Source organism: Sciurus vulgaris, assembly GCF_902686455.1.
Source record: "Sciurus vulgaris genome assembly, chromosome: 13".
In the NCBI taxonomy this organism is placed as follows: Eukaryota; Metazoa; Chordata; class Mammalia; order Rodentia; family Sciuridae; genus Sciurus; species Sciurus vulgaris.
Genome location: NC_136474.1, coordinates 79,018,508 through 79,030,939, shown reverse-complemented (window position 1 = coordinate 79,030,939; position 12,432 = coordinate 79,018,508). Strand labels below are relative to the sequence as shown.

Sequence of the window (12,432 nt, the reverse complement as noted above, 5' to 3'; positions counted from 1 at the left end):
ATAACAATTATTTGATTGGGAATTACTGAACTTAGAGTCAATGTAAACATAATTTTAAATTGAAAGTAGTTCATATCTTTCTCAAGTATCATTTTGAAAGCGAACTTCAAGAAACAGAAAACCTGATATGGCAGATGCTCCATGGAATTCTCAATATCTATAATTTCTGAATTGTTATTATTGTCTTTCATCTGGCTTTGTTTAGAGGATGTTATTTTTCATGCCATCTAAAAAACCTTCCACAAAAAGATCACATCAAATGGGAATCCTTTATTTAGCTGAACCCCTTTCCACAGACCCTGGTTGAGGGGGATGAGGTTCTGGTCTCCTTATCTCTCCATCCTTCACCTGCTTGATTAAGGGGCTGGCTTGAGCCTTGCCTGTCTTCAGTCTTGTGATGATGGTCGCTGAATTCCTTTCACAAATTACAGTTTTGTCAGAGCCATTGAGACAAGCCGACAATGCCTGAGGTGAGTTCCCAAATTCTTCTGAACTTAGATAAATGTTCAACAAAAATTTGAACTCATGCTGTTTGTAGTTTAACCTGGAGTTATTTCCTGCTTGACTGACCAGTTCCTGGATTTCTGAAAGACGAAGTGAATTGTGTACATACCTCAACTCAGTCCGGATGACCTGACTTCTCAGGATCAATGGTGATAGCGCCTCTCTCCCCAAAACTGCTTTTCAGTTTAGGAAAACCATACACTTTGCAGGAGATATAAATATTTCCATGGTGTCATGTTGGCATCAACAGCGCTCAGTGTTTATACTGATCAGAAGAGGAATTCTAGCAATGTGTAATCACACAGGGTTAGGTCAAGGTCAGCAAAGTTTTCCCTTCAGTTCAAGAGAGGCTGACCAGAGGGACGGGACTCCAGAACTTCCTCGCTGAGATCTAGTCCCAGGGGGCTGTCTTTACAGGTACTTGGCTTCTCCCTGACCTACTCTAGGAGCAAGAAATCACTCACACTTCTGTGCAGGTTAAAGATTGCACCAAGAATGACAATGACTCCTTACTGGTGAGAAATCTGCAAGTGAGAAGCTGGGTTCCCATTACTTTGAAAGATTTTTTTTTTTAATCTTTTCTTTCTAGTCCAGCCACTTCTCCCTAAGGATAACATTGCGTAAGGGCGAGAAGGAGAGTTTGATAGGAGTCAGGAAAGTATAACCACTTAAATTTTATTCCTGTGATATCAAACCTTTATGTGATATCTATCTTATTTGGTTTCCCATTTTAATTTTATTGTCTCTTTCTATTGCCTGTTTAAAAAGTTAACATCACACTGTATCATTGGCGTGTTGAATAAAAGCTTCAGTAGATATTTTTGTACCTAAGGCTGTATTAGACGCTTTGCCTTCAAATGTTTCCTTTTGAAAATAATAAAAATTGCTTTTTATTTTTCATTTTGGAAAAAGGGGTATACTGAATCGATTGTATCATATAACTAGTGGCATTAAAAAATGCAGTTGAAAGCTGGAAACATCCTAAGAAGCTTCATCTCTAATCTCATTTTACAGATTCAGAAACTGAGGCCCAGGGAGAGCCTATGATTTGCTTCAAGTCACACCACCTACTCCCTGAGTCCTCGACCAGTATGTGTCCCCTTGGTCTCATTGTGTCACAGAATACTTATTTAAGTAAGCAGGCTATCTTTTGCTGGGTTAGCCACATGGTTTGAAACAAAAATATTCACATGAATGAGGTCTGCTTTGTGCTGTAGTTTGTCTTTCAACAGTTGTATTTAAGATCAGCATTTTATTTTGCCCTGAAATTAAAAGAACAAATGCACAATATTACATGATAACATTTCTAAAGCTCCATGAATCACTGGAAATGATATAGACGCGACAACATCGATATAGTCTATGCCAATTATCGCGCCTCTCTTATGGGATAATTAGGAGATGTTCGCCGAAATATGCTTTTCATTTTCATTCACTGGTAATGACCATGCACTCCTTCAGAGAAGATTTATTTTCCCTCCACCTCTGCTTCAACTAAGCGAGGCACTTATTCCCAACTCATGCAAATGAAAGGTGTATATTCCATGCAAGAGATTGTGTGTGTTTGTGTAATTAAGACGTACATATTAACTTTTTAGCTGACACAAGAAGATACAGCTTCAAAATATTGGAAATTTGTTCCAGATAGAACACATCTTCATGTCCTCCATTCTATATAAAACAAGCGATATTTACAGGAATAATTCTCTATGTAATTACACAATTATTAAAAACATAGTAGTGAAGTAGGAGCTTTTATCAAGTCATTCAAATTAGTGCTATTTCATACTAATCACTATCTACTTGAATGTGTATTGCTTGGATGTGACTGTAGAAAGCTCATTAAATAAATTTTCTTTAAAATTTAATTACTGGGAACTTCTTCAGATAATAATGATTATGGGTATAATTAGGATCTTTGTTCCTCTTTGTTGTTAGACTAAAAGGTACAAAGACTCAGAGAAAAAGAGATCGAAATTGCATATCCAACACTTGGAGAAGTGGCTGTCACAGGCGCTGTAGAATATTAAAGAGCTCAATCCAGCAGTGGCGCATCGAGATCGAAGTATGGAAATTGTAATTTGGCATTTAGTTCTTTAGTTTCTCATTTTCTTCCTAAATTGCCTGGGTTGTATCCATGAACTATAAGTGAGAAACAATGAAAGACCATTTCCTTTAATGTCTGACTGAAGAAGATGTTAGAAATTTATATTATCTTCACTTTTAAGGACTACAGGACTCAGATCATGTACTTTGGTAATTGAATAAGCTCACAGGAAAATGCTGTGTGTTTCCTCTTACCATGCTGAACAAAATAGCATACTTGCTCACTGGATGTAATGCTGTCTGACCCTGCTGTAATTCTCAAAAACACATGCACACTGACTGGAGAAATTTTTCAGACCCTCTTTCCCATGTGGCGATGGAACCTATCTATAAACTGAAAGTCTAGCAAAGTCTTTCCTAAGATCACTTCATTTATAAGCAACATACATGGAATAGAACTGCTATGTATGATTTCTGGATTCAATTAGTATAACAACCCCCTCTTCCTTAGTCAAAACAGTTCCAAGTTGGTATTTTAGCATACAAAAGCATTCTCTTCTGTGAAATCCAGAGCTCAGAAATGAATTGTGCATATTTCCTTAAAGACTTCAGAGGAATGTAAAAAGTGACATGCTTTAGCTCATTTAAACTTGACACACTGTGTTTGTAAAATATTCAAGATAAGAAGTTAGAAAATATTATTATAGCTAAAAATAGACTCCACTTATGGGAAATGAAGAGGAAGATGAAATTCTTATTCATACATTAGTGCTGGAGTACTGGATGAAGGGGTTCCGTAAATATTAGCCAAAGCGGTGACTCACAGGCAGCCACTCTCCGACGGAGCCTTGCCATTACCAGTCAGCCTGGACTCTTGTGCGTCAGTGTGTTGGGTTCCCGTAAAGTGTGCCAACCTCCCTGTACAGAACTAGGAGTCTCAACAAGCATGTGGACCCACATTCAGAGACATGTGCTTACCTGAGAAGGAAGCTAATTGACATTTGCATGGTGCTTGGGTTGGTCTTGGGAGCTATACAACTTACTCAGGGTACCTGGAATCAAGCAGGTTAGCTAACAACCCCACCATGTTTTGACTGAAGAGAGAAACATCAGAGGTGATGAAGGAAGAGGAAGAGGAGCCACCACCCTCACCATGAAAACAACCCAGAGGGTTTCTTTTCCCCCAGTTAACTGAAACAGTCATTTTCCTATCAAAAATCTTAGGTGTTACTTGACAGGAAATAGAAGTGGGTATAATTGTCTTTTCTTGGATTCCTGTTAATTTCCATATCATCTCTATGACATAGAAGTCCTTTGTCTCATTCAACCCTCAGTATTAAATGTATGACTGCAGCTTTGATTGATTGATTTCTAAGTTTCAGTCAGTGCAGATTCGGTTTTGGGGCTCATTCACCAGAGGAGAGAAATCAGAGGCTAAAATACAGATAAGTTCTAAAATGCCTGTTGTCCAAGGGTAGGATTTGTAATCATTTCTTTTCTCAGAGAGGTTTCTCTGTCTATTTTAGCAGTCAGGCTACCTGGGCTGGCTTATCAATATATCAAGGACTGCTTCAGCAGTGGGGACACGGGCTCCACATGTGTCCCGATAGGTAGCTTAGGTCTAAGGTTGATAGCGGGTATAGGTGATGTCTTACACCTCTGGGCATTTTTAAGAACTTTGAGACAATTGACACCATCATTAGTCTAAATGTTTGGGGTTTCAATTTTGCACCATGAAATGCATTATGCTCCTGAGTACCCAGAGAGATTCATGCACAAATAAGCGACATTATTTTCAAATGTTTGTGGATTTTTGTTTCTCTAGATAGTCGAGGGTTGTTTGGTGAGGCTACTAAATCTACAGTGAGATTTTCATAACTTTAGTCTAGGATTCAAGATGATTTTGAATAGCTTCTGTGTTGATATATATATTTTCGAAGCAATGGTGGTGTAAATTGAGGAGAAGGGGTAAAACATCTGAATTCACTATTGCATGATTTGACAATGTTAGCTCTGCTGCCTCACATCGGCACCTGCTTGGGACTCTGCCTTAAGCTGGGCATGATCATGCAGGAATGGCCAATGAGAATGCCCTGTCCTCATAGCCAGGACAAGGGGTGCCTGAGGCAAAAATCAGGCAAGTGCCCCATGGTTAACAGACACAAAAGAGGGACTTTGTCTCTTCAGCGTTCCCTTCTTGTCTTGATTCAGGTCCTCAGAGCACGCCCATCTCCAGCTCCCAGCTTCCTGGTGAGAGGCAGACTAACTAAGGTCGCTAGCCACTGCTTCTTGGCTGCTTGCAGCCAACATGCCTGTCGCTGCATTCATCACATCTCTGTTCTCAGATGAGTGATTCTTCTGTTTTCAGTCCTGGTTCTTGGAACAGTGAGCTAATAAGTCTTCTCTTCTCTAGTTTTGTACCTAACAGATAGATCCATCTGTCCCTCTTAAACACGTGAAGCTGAATGGGCCGTTCTGTTTGGAACTCTCTGTGGCTCCCATTTGCCTCAGGAATCAAGTCCATGCACCTAAGAACACGTTGGAAGTTTTTCAGAATCTGGTCCTCACTGGGGATCTGACGAAGGCCTCTCAAGGGGGCTCCCTGAAAGGATTCCCTCTGCACCGTGGAAGTGTCACGTAGTTAGAAGCTGAAATCTGATGCAGCCTGATCCACAGAAATCATTTAATAAATATTTTTTGATTGGCAAACTGAGTGAATGAGCGCTTGAGCATGACTCCCCATGTCGCTTTTATGACCTGTCAGTACTGACGGATGTGTCTTCTCAGGGCACACCATGCTGCGGACACCTTCCCACCCTTTCCAAGAAATCCCCTCCTGGGACACTGTCCCTGCCTCGCTTCCCCTGGCTAACTCATTCTCATCCTCTGAGACTTTGCTCTGATGGTGTCTTTTGTAAAGCCCTCCAGGTAAGGCTGACCCACCTTTCTCTGTACTTCTAGAACTTTCTGTGTAAACCTCTTCTCAGCTTTAATTCCAAATTATCTTAAAGTGCAGCATTTGTGTCTCTGTCTGGTCCATCATCCTCCCAGCAGGTTCCTTGGGACAATGCCAGCATGGAGCTTCGCCCGTAGTAGGTATACAAAAACTGCTTGAAGAACTGCTCTGTGCTAAGCTGTCTTCTCATTCGTTCAGGTTTGTGCCAGACTCACATCTCTGGGAAACTGTTCCTGTGCCATACTGTCCATTAATCCTGTTGGAATTCCCATAATGCACAGTCCCCAAATAAGCAACTTCCAACTGCATCACATACTGCTTTCTGTTTTAGCTTTAGCAACTTCAATGAGGTATGACTGACACACAGTAGTCTTAAAGTGCATGATTTGATTTTTGGACATATGCATGTACCCTGGAAACTGTCACCATATTCAAGATAATCAGCATATCATCGGTAACTCTCTGCACTCCTTTTCCCTTTCCTTGCTCAATCCCTCCCTGAGCCACCATGGATTTGCTTTGTTGAAAATCACTGTAGAATAGTTTGCATTTACTAGAACTATATGTAACTGGAACCAAAATTATGCATTTTTTTTGTCTGCTTTCTTACACTAAGCATAATTATTTGATATCCATGGTGTTGCTGGGCTCATTCCTTTTTATTGCTGAGTAGTATTCCATGACAGGGCTATGTTTTGTATCTTTGTTTATTCATTCATCTGTTGATGAACCCTGAGTTGTTTCCAGGTTTTTAGCTATTACAAATAATGTTGCTGTGAAGAGTTATGTACAAGTCTTTGTGTGGACATAAGCTTTCATATCTCTCACATAAATGCCTGGGAATGGAATAAATGGATCATATGGTATGTGTGTGTTTAGCTTTTTAAGAAATAGTCAAACTGTTTTCATGATTGTTGTGCAATTTTACCCTATCACCAGCAGTGTTTGAGAGTTCTAGTTATTTCCATTCTCATCAACACTGAAGATGGGCAGTTTTAAAACCCTCGATCATGAAAATATGTGTAGAGGTATCTCGTGATTTCAATTTGCAATTCTTAATGTCAGATGATGCCAAGTATCCTTTTGTGTGCATATTTGCCATCCTTATGTCTTTGAATGGAGTCAGCATACATTTGTCTCATTAAAAAAATGTTGGTTTTCTTGAGTTTTGAGTAGATATTTTGGATTTAAATTCTTTAGCAGGTATATGGTTTGCAAATATTTTCTCCCACCCCACCCCATGATATGTCTTTTCCTATCTTTAATGTTGATTTGTAAGGAAGTTTTTAATTTTGATGAAATCTGTTGTTTCAATTTGATCATGATTTTAGCAAAGATGTCTCTGCTTACCCAAGGCCACAAAGAAGAATCTAAAATTTTATGATATTTAGGTATATGATCTCCTTTGAATTACTTTTTATATTAGTACTAGGCATTGATCAAAAATTTTTTTTAAAAAAATTTTTGGCTCTTTTGTTTCTGGAAATCCATTTGTTCTGGCACCATGTGTTGGAAAGACAATCCTTCTCCAGGATTACTGGTGCTTGCTTTTGCACCTTTGTTGAATATCAGTTGTCTACATATCATATATTACACAGGTCTATTTTTGGATTCTTTATCCTGTTCCCGTAAAGTATTTGTCTGTCTTTACACCAGTTGCTACTCTGTCTTGATTACTATGACTTTATAATCTCTTAAAATCAGATAATAGTATTTCTCCAGTTTTATTTTCCTTTTTCAAAGTTGTTTTGGCTTACTAGTTTTTAAAATGTATTATTTTGTTCTCTTTTTAGAAAAGAATTGCAAACTGAAAGGCTATCTTGCCCATCTGAAAATATTTTACAATAAATACTTATTCTTTTTCCTCTAGTGCTTTTATCTGATTTACATTTTTCTGATAAACTCAGAAGTATGGCAGCTTTTTCCAGTCTCTTTGAAACTTGTTCCTACATTTTTTCAAAGTTCTTTGAGAATTTTGAAGCGTGACAGTTTCCTTCAACTTTAGTTAATCATACACAAAGTGCTCACATACTGAAAAACAAGTCATTCTATATGTTGGGAGGCGTGCTTTCCTCGGAGAAGGAGAAGAAAGAAAGAAAAAGCCACAGGCATTAGTGCACAATGCTGCAGAAGGTGTTTTCCTGAACTCTAGACAATGGCTGCTAATGGATCATTTGTGCTATGTACTGAAGCCTTTTCAATTTGCAACAAGACAAATCATCTCTGATGATGCTTTACTCAGCCAAGTTCTCCAATCAGCCAAATTACAAACACTGAAACTTCAAGGAATGAGACCATCTTTGGAAGGACCGAAAGTCTGTTTGGCAGCTTGACTACTGAATAGCATGTGGAGCAAGCTGAGAAATTGTTAGAAAGGTGCAAATGTATACAGGGTCCATTATACTCTCTGTTTGCATCGTCCAGGCCTTTCTTCATCCTTGAATAAGCAGACTTAATGCTTCCTTTGTACTGCGCGGATATTGGGCTTCTTATGACACATCCATCCCAACTTACCAGTTCAGATTCCAGAGAAAGGATTTGACACGTGAAGTTTCCCGGAGCCTTGCAGGTGTTAAAGCATCTTCTCATTGTCCTACTCCTTCCTGTCACCAAGTTGAAGTCACTATCACCAATTCAAGGAAGCGGTTTCGGAGCAGAAATGCTTCTTCCCGTTAAGACTCAAATGGAAATAAGACAGCTGGGAAAATAGCTTTGTTCAGAACCAAGGCACAGATGGGTGAACCAGGATCTCACATCAATCACGCTACCCACAGGTGTACGTTGAAAACCTTTGGAAATGTCTCTGAAGGTTATATCTTGCAGGTGGCTGGAGGTCCTGTCCTGATCTTTCACTCTTCTGTGAAATAAGTGCCATGACCATAATGAATTCCAAAGCCTTTTTGTAGTCCTGAAAAATCAAAGTAGCTCTGTTATGAATCTGTTTTCCTTATCTCTACTTTATTAGGATCTATTCAATGGTAGGATCGAGGGCTCCCTGTACGCTTCAGTAATACCTGGAGACACTTGGAGAATCCTTATGCCTTAAAGGAGATGAAGGCTCTTTCAGAAGGATGACATTCAAGAAAAATAATGGATTATTGAATAATCTTGATTAATTGTCCCAGTATGGGCACAATAGAGTTAAAGGAAACCAACCTGTAGCTCTCCCCCAAAGGAAGGTGCAAAGAAATAATTTCACAACAAATATAACAAATGTGCATGGGCACCAGCTAGGGCCAGGCCTAGACTTTGACTGCACCGTCAGGGAAGCTAGGTCTGCTGGAGAGACAGAAAACTAAATTTGGAATTACAAACTGTTGATAAGAACTTTGAGGACAAAATACAGGTTGCTGTGCACAGGGAAAAAAACAGGGCTCTGACACAGTTTGGAGGGGTGATAGGTGGAGAAGAGAAAAACTATTAACCTGGGAGTCAAGGATTAGCTGTCAGACTTTCACGTCCTGGTTCCTCTGCTGAGGTGTCTTTCTCCCCTGCTTCATCTCTTAACCTCTACTTATCCTTTGAACCTTGTGTATACTTTGCTTCTCAAATGAAGTTTTCTCTGAACTCCCTGGATTAGTCAAGTATCATTATACACACTCATAATAACAGATTTTAAGTGTCTTGGCATGCTTATCACTGTGAATGTTTGGTTTCTCTCCAACTCCCTTACTTTATAAGCTGCACGAGAGGCAGGATCATATCTGGGTTACTTGGCTCCCATTGTAGCTCTTGGACCAAGCCCTAAGCCCTTGACCATATGTTGAATCCATGAATGAATGAGAGATGACTGCGTAAAGGAGATGTGTTTTCCTAGCAAAGAGAAAATATACGTGTGAATGATGAAGACTTCAACCATTAGAAAGGAGAGATACCAACAGTAAGTGGGAAGACTATAAAAATACAGCTTAAATCATTATCAGATCAGAGAACTAAAATAGTCCTATTAGTAGCAGCTACTACTGCTCACCTATGCCAGGGTTTGTCCGATGGCCATTACACATATTTACTCATTTAATGATTGCAGCCTTCAATTCCTGCCTTTAGGATGAGTGAAGTAGGCAGAGAAGTTAAGTAACTTATATCCAAGGTCAGAGTTCAAGGACAAGTCAACAGACACAAACTTGGAGATAGGTAGTTCTGACCCCAGAGTTTGTGTTCTCAGTTTGGGGGCTATTTTCCTCCTGCTTATTTCTTCCCAGGGTTGTTGAATTATTCACTTATGTTTAGGATCCTGAAAATCAAAGATGAAATCTGAGTTTATGAAGAAAAGGCTCAAACTTCAAGACAAAACAAAAAATGCTTTCTGGAAGAACACCTACAGGGACGTGGTGAATTTGCACTAATCGAAAAGGTAGGTCAATATAAGGGTGCATTTAACAGGTTTGTTCTATATCAAACAGTTAATCAATAAATAAAGGGTTATTGGATCACAATATGCAAAGGTCTAAGAGTAGTCCAAGAAAGGAATGTGGATTGTGTCAGATGTCAAGTACCTTGAATCTTAGATTACATTTTTATTTATTTATTGTTTGAGCTGGAGAGCTTTACACATGACAAGTATGTGCTCTACAATTGATAGACACTCCAGCCCCAAAATATATTAACAGTGAGCACTACTGATGTTAACCCAGAACTCTTGTGAATATCACCAGGAATCTGGGTTTTTTGTTTATTTGTTTTGTCTTGTTGTTTTTCATACCCAGCAAATGAATTCAACAGAAACTCATAAACCCAACTCTATCATACGAACATTCAGGGAATAGACAGGAAGGAGATACAGATCAGGATCAGGATGCTTGCAGGTTAGCTGGGGGTAATGTATAGCTAAATAAAGATGAACAGAGAAAAATGCATCACCCACACTTCTCAGATTGAACCAAGTCAGTGAATAAAATTTTTGTCTTATTTAAAGTAATTCATCAGATCTTAATGCTCTAAATCTTCCTGGCTATAGCCATTAACCTCCCAAAAGTACTAATTTGGCTTGGATTGTTCTCTACAATATTTGTAAGACTCCACAGGAATGCTTCACTACCGGTGCCCCTTGCTCCTACCATTTGTGAACACAAACTAAAGACTCCTTTTCTCAAAAAGTCTCAGGACAGGGGTTTGAGGAGGGGTTGTCCAATGTCATATTGAACCCTCTCCACAACTGTAAAGGCCTTCTGTTGATGCATAAGAGTTAAGTCTTTTTCTCACATTCTTCTTCAACGCAAGATTTGGCGTTGACACATCAACCTATTATTAAAACAAGTGATTTTTGTTCATAATAAACTTCCTCAATATTAAATTGTTAATGTTTGACATCAATGGAACAAAATCTATCTTGGGAAGTTTGATTTTCTTTTCTTTTTCAGTAATGATTAATGAGTACATTAAACAAATCTAAAGAGAGCATGCATCATGAGCCAGTGCCCAGGCACTAGGAATACAGAAATGGATAAAGCATCATGAACAAGCATTCCTGATCTTACTATAGATGAGGAATCTGAGGAATCTAGGGTAAGTCTGTTGGTATTCTGGTCAGAAAGCTATGGTGTGTCTTTGGGTTTGATGGCCTCAGTGACAGTAACTGGTACATGGGTGCCTTATGGTTTTAAACTCTAAGCTCCACCCCATATGGGGGAAACCGAATAAGTTAGAGTTGCTTGTGGTACTCAGGCCTCAAAGCTATAGAATGGTGTTAAAGTCTTGATAGTCTCAATTTCCATAAAGGGTAATGCTGGTGCCTTTTGATGTTAAACTCTAAGATCCACAGGGGGAGACTCCTGCTCATATTTTCTACAACTGGATATATCCAGTGTTTAACACAGTCTCTCTCATTTGTTATGGTGGTCAATAAATATTGAACAATGTGAGTAAAACTGGGAAAATATAAATATTTTTGAGGTCATGGAATAGAAGAGAAGAAGTTGAGGAGCCATAGAAGTTCAATGTTTTGATATTTAAAGACTAGACAAATGTCAAATAGTCTGTGCTTATCATATTTGCTTTGGATATTTTGGTACAGGTCTTTGATATAAAAACATTTGGGAGCCAGGGGCAATCTTAGAGTCTAGAGTAGTAAAGTGTCAGCTCTTTATTCTTGAGTGCCTCCCATAATAATATATTTTTATTACAGTGTCTTTTATTGTGGATGAACTTGACCATGATTGCTGTTGTTGCCCAAGCTAATGGTACTTATAAAATTCAGTTGCATGAAACCGAGACCTTATTTTAGATGGTATGTTGGGAGAGAAAAAAACCAAAGCTCTTTCTTGAGCATTTTTCATCTGGAGATGAATCATAGGCAATTAACAGGAACAATTCTAATTAACTGACATAATTAAAAAACTAATAATGTTTAACATTATTGTTTTATACAATGACATTAGCTTTAACAGCCTAGCAACACATCAAGGCCTCATTTCCATAGTCACAGAGTATATTATTTATCCTAAGTTTCTCTAGTAACCAGTTTGACAATGGTAACAGCAATGTGAGTTCCTAAATTGTTTTGCCATACAGCTTCATAATTTATGCCATTGGCAGTAATTGTAATGTCTATATAATTTCCTTTTAATTATCAACTAATGAAATTTACATTCATTTGGGTAAAACAAATATTCACTTTCAACTTCCAATCACCTGTCCACACTTCCATTTAATTTACTCAAGTTTGGTGCCTTTTATTTATATTTTTAATATCAAACTGTGAGAGGAATATTAACATTTATTTTCTGATTAGTGTTTAGGGAAATATTGATTATATGGTTCTTCTCCCTTCTTTGCCTTTAAATTTTCAGTGTATGATTTTTTTAATCCAAGAAGATACATACTTCCTAGTTTTTCCACATTAAACTCCAAGGAGTTTAAGTGGAATTAATTTAGTAAACTTTAATTGCAGAATAATCTCTGCCTGTTCCCTTATCTCTTGATTTATT

The 12,432-nt window shown here is 38.4% G+C and overlaps 1 long non-coding RNA gene across 1 annotated transcript; it reads left to right on the top strand.

The window, feature by feature from the left end:
• The first annotated feature begins 755 nt into the window (after window positions 1-755).
• Window positions 756-12,167, top strand: LOC306642954. Its single transcript, XR_013758735.1, has 3 exons — window positions 756-921; window positions 9,709-9,860; window positions 10,867-12,167. It is a non-coding gene; the product is annotated as an uncharacterized lncRNA (long non-coding RNA).
• Window positions 12,168-12,432: the final 265 nt, after the last annotated feature.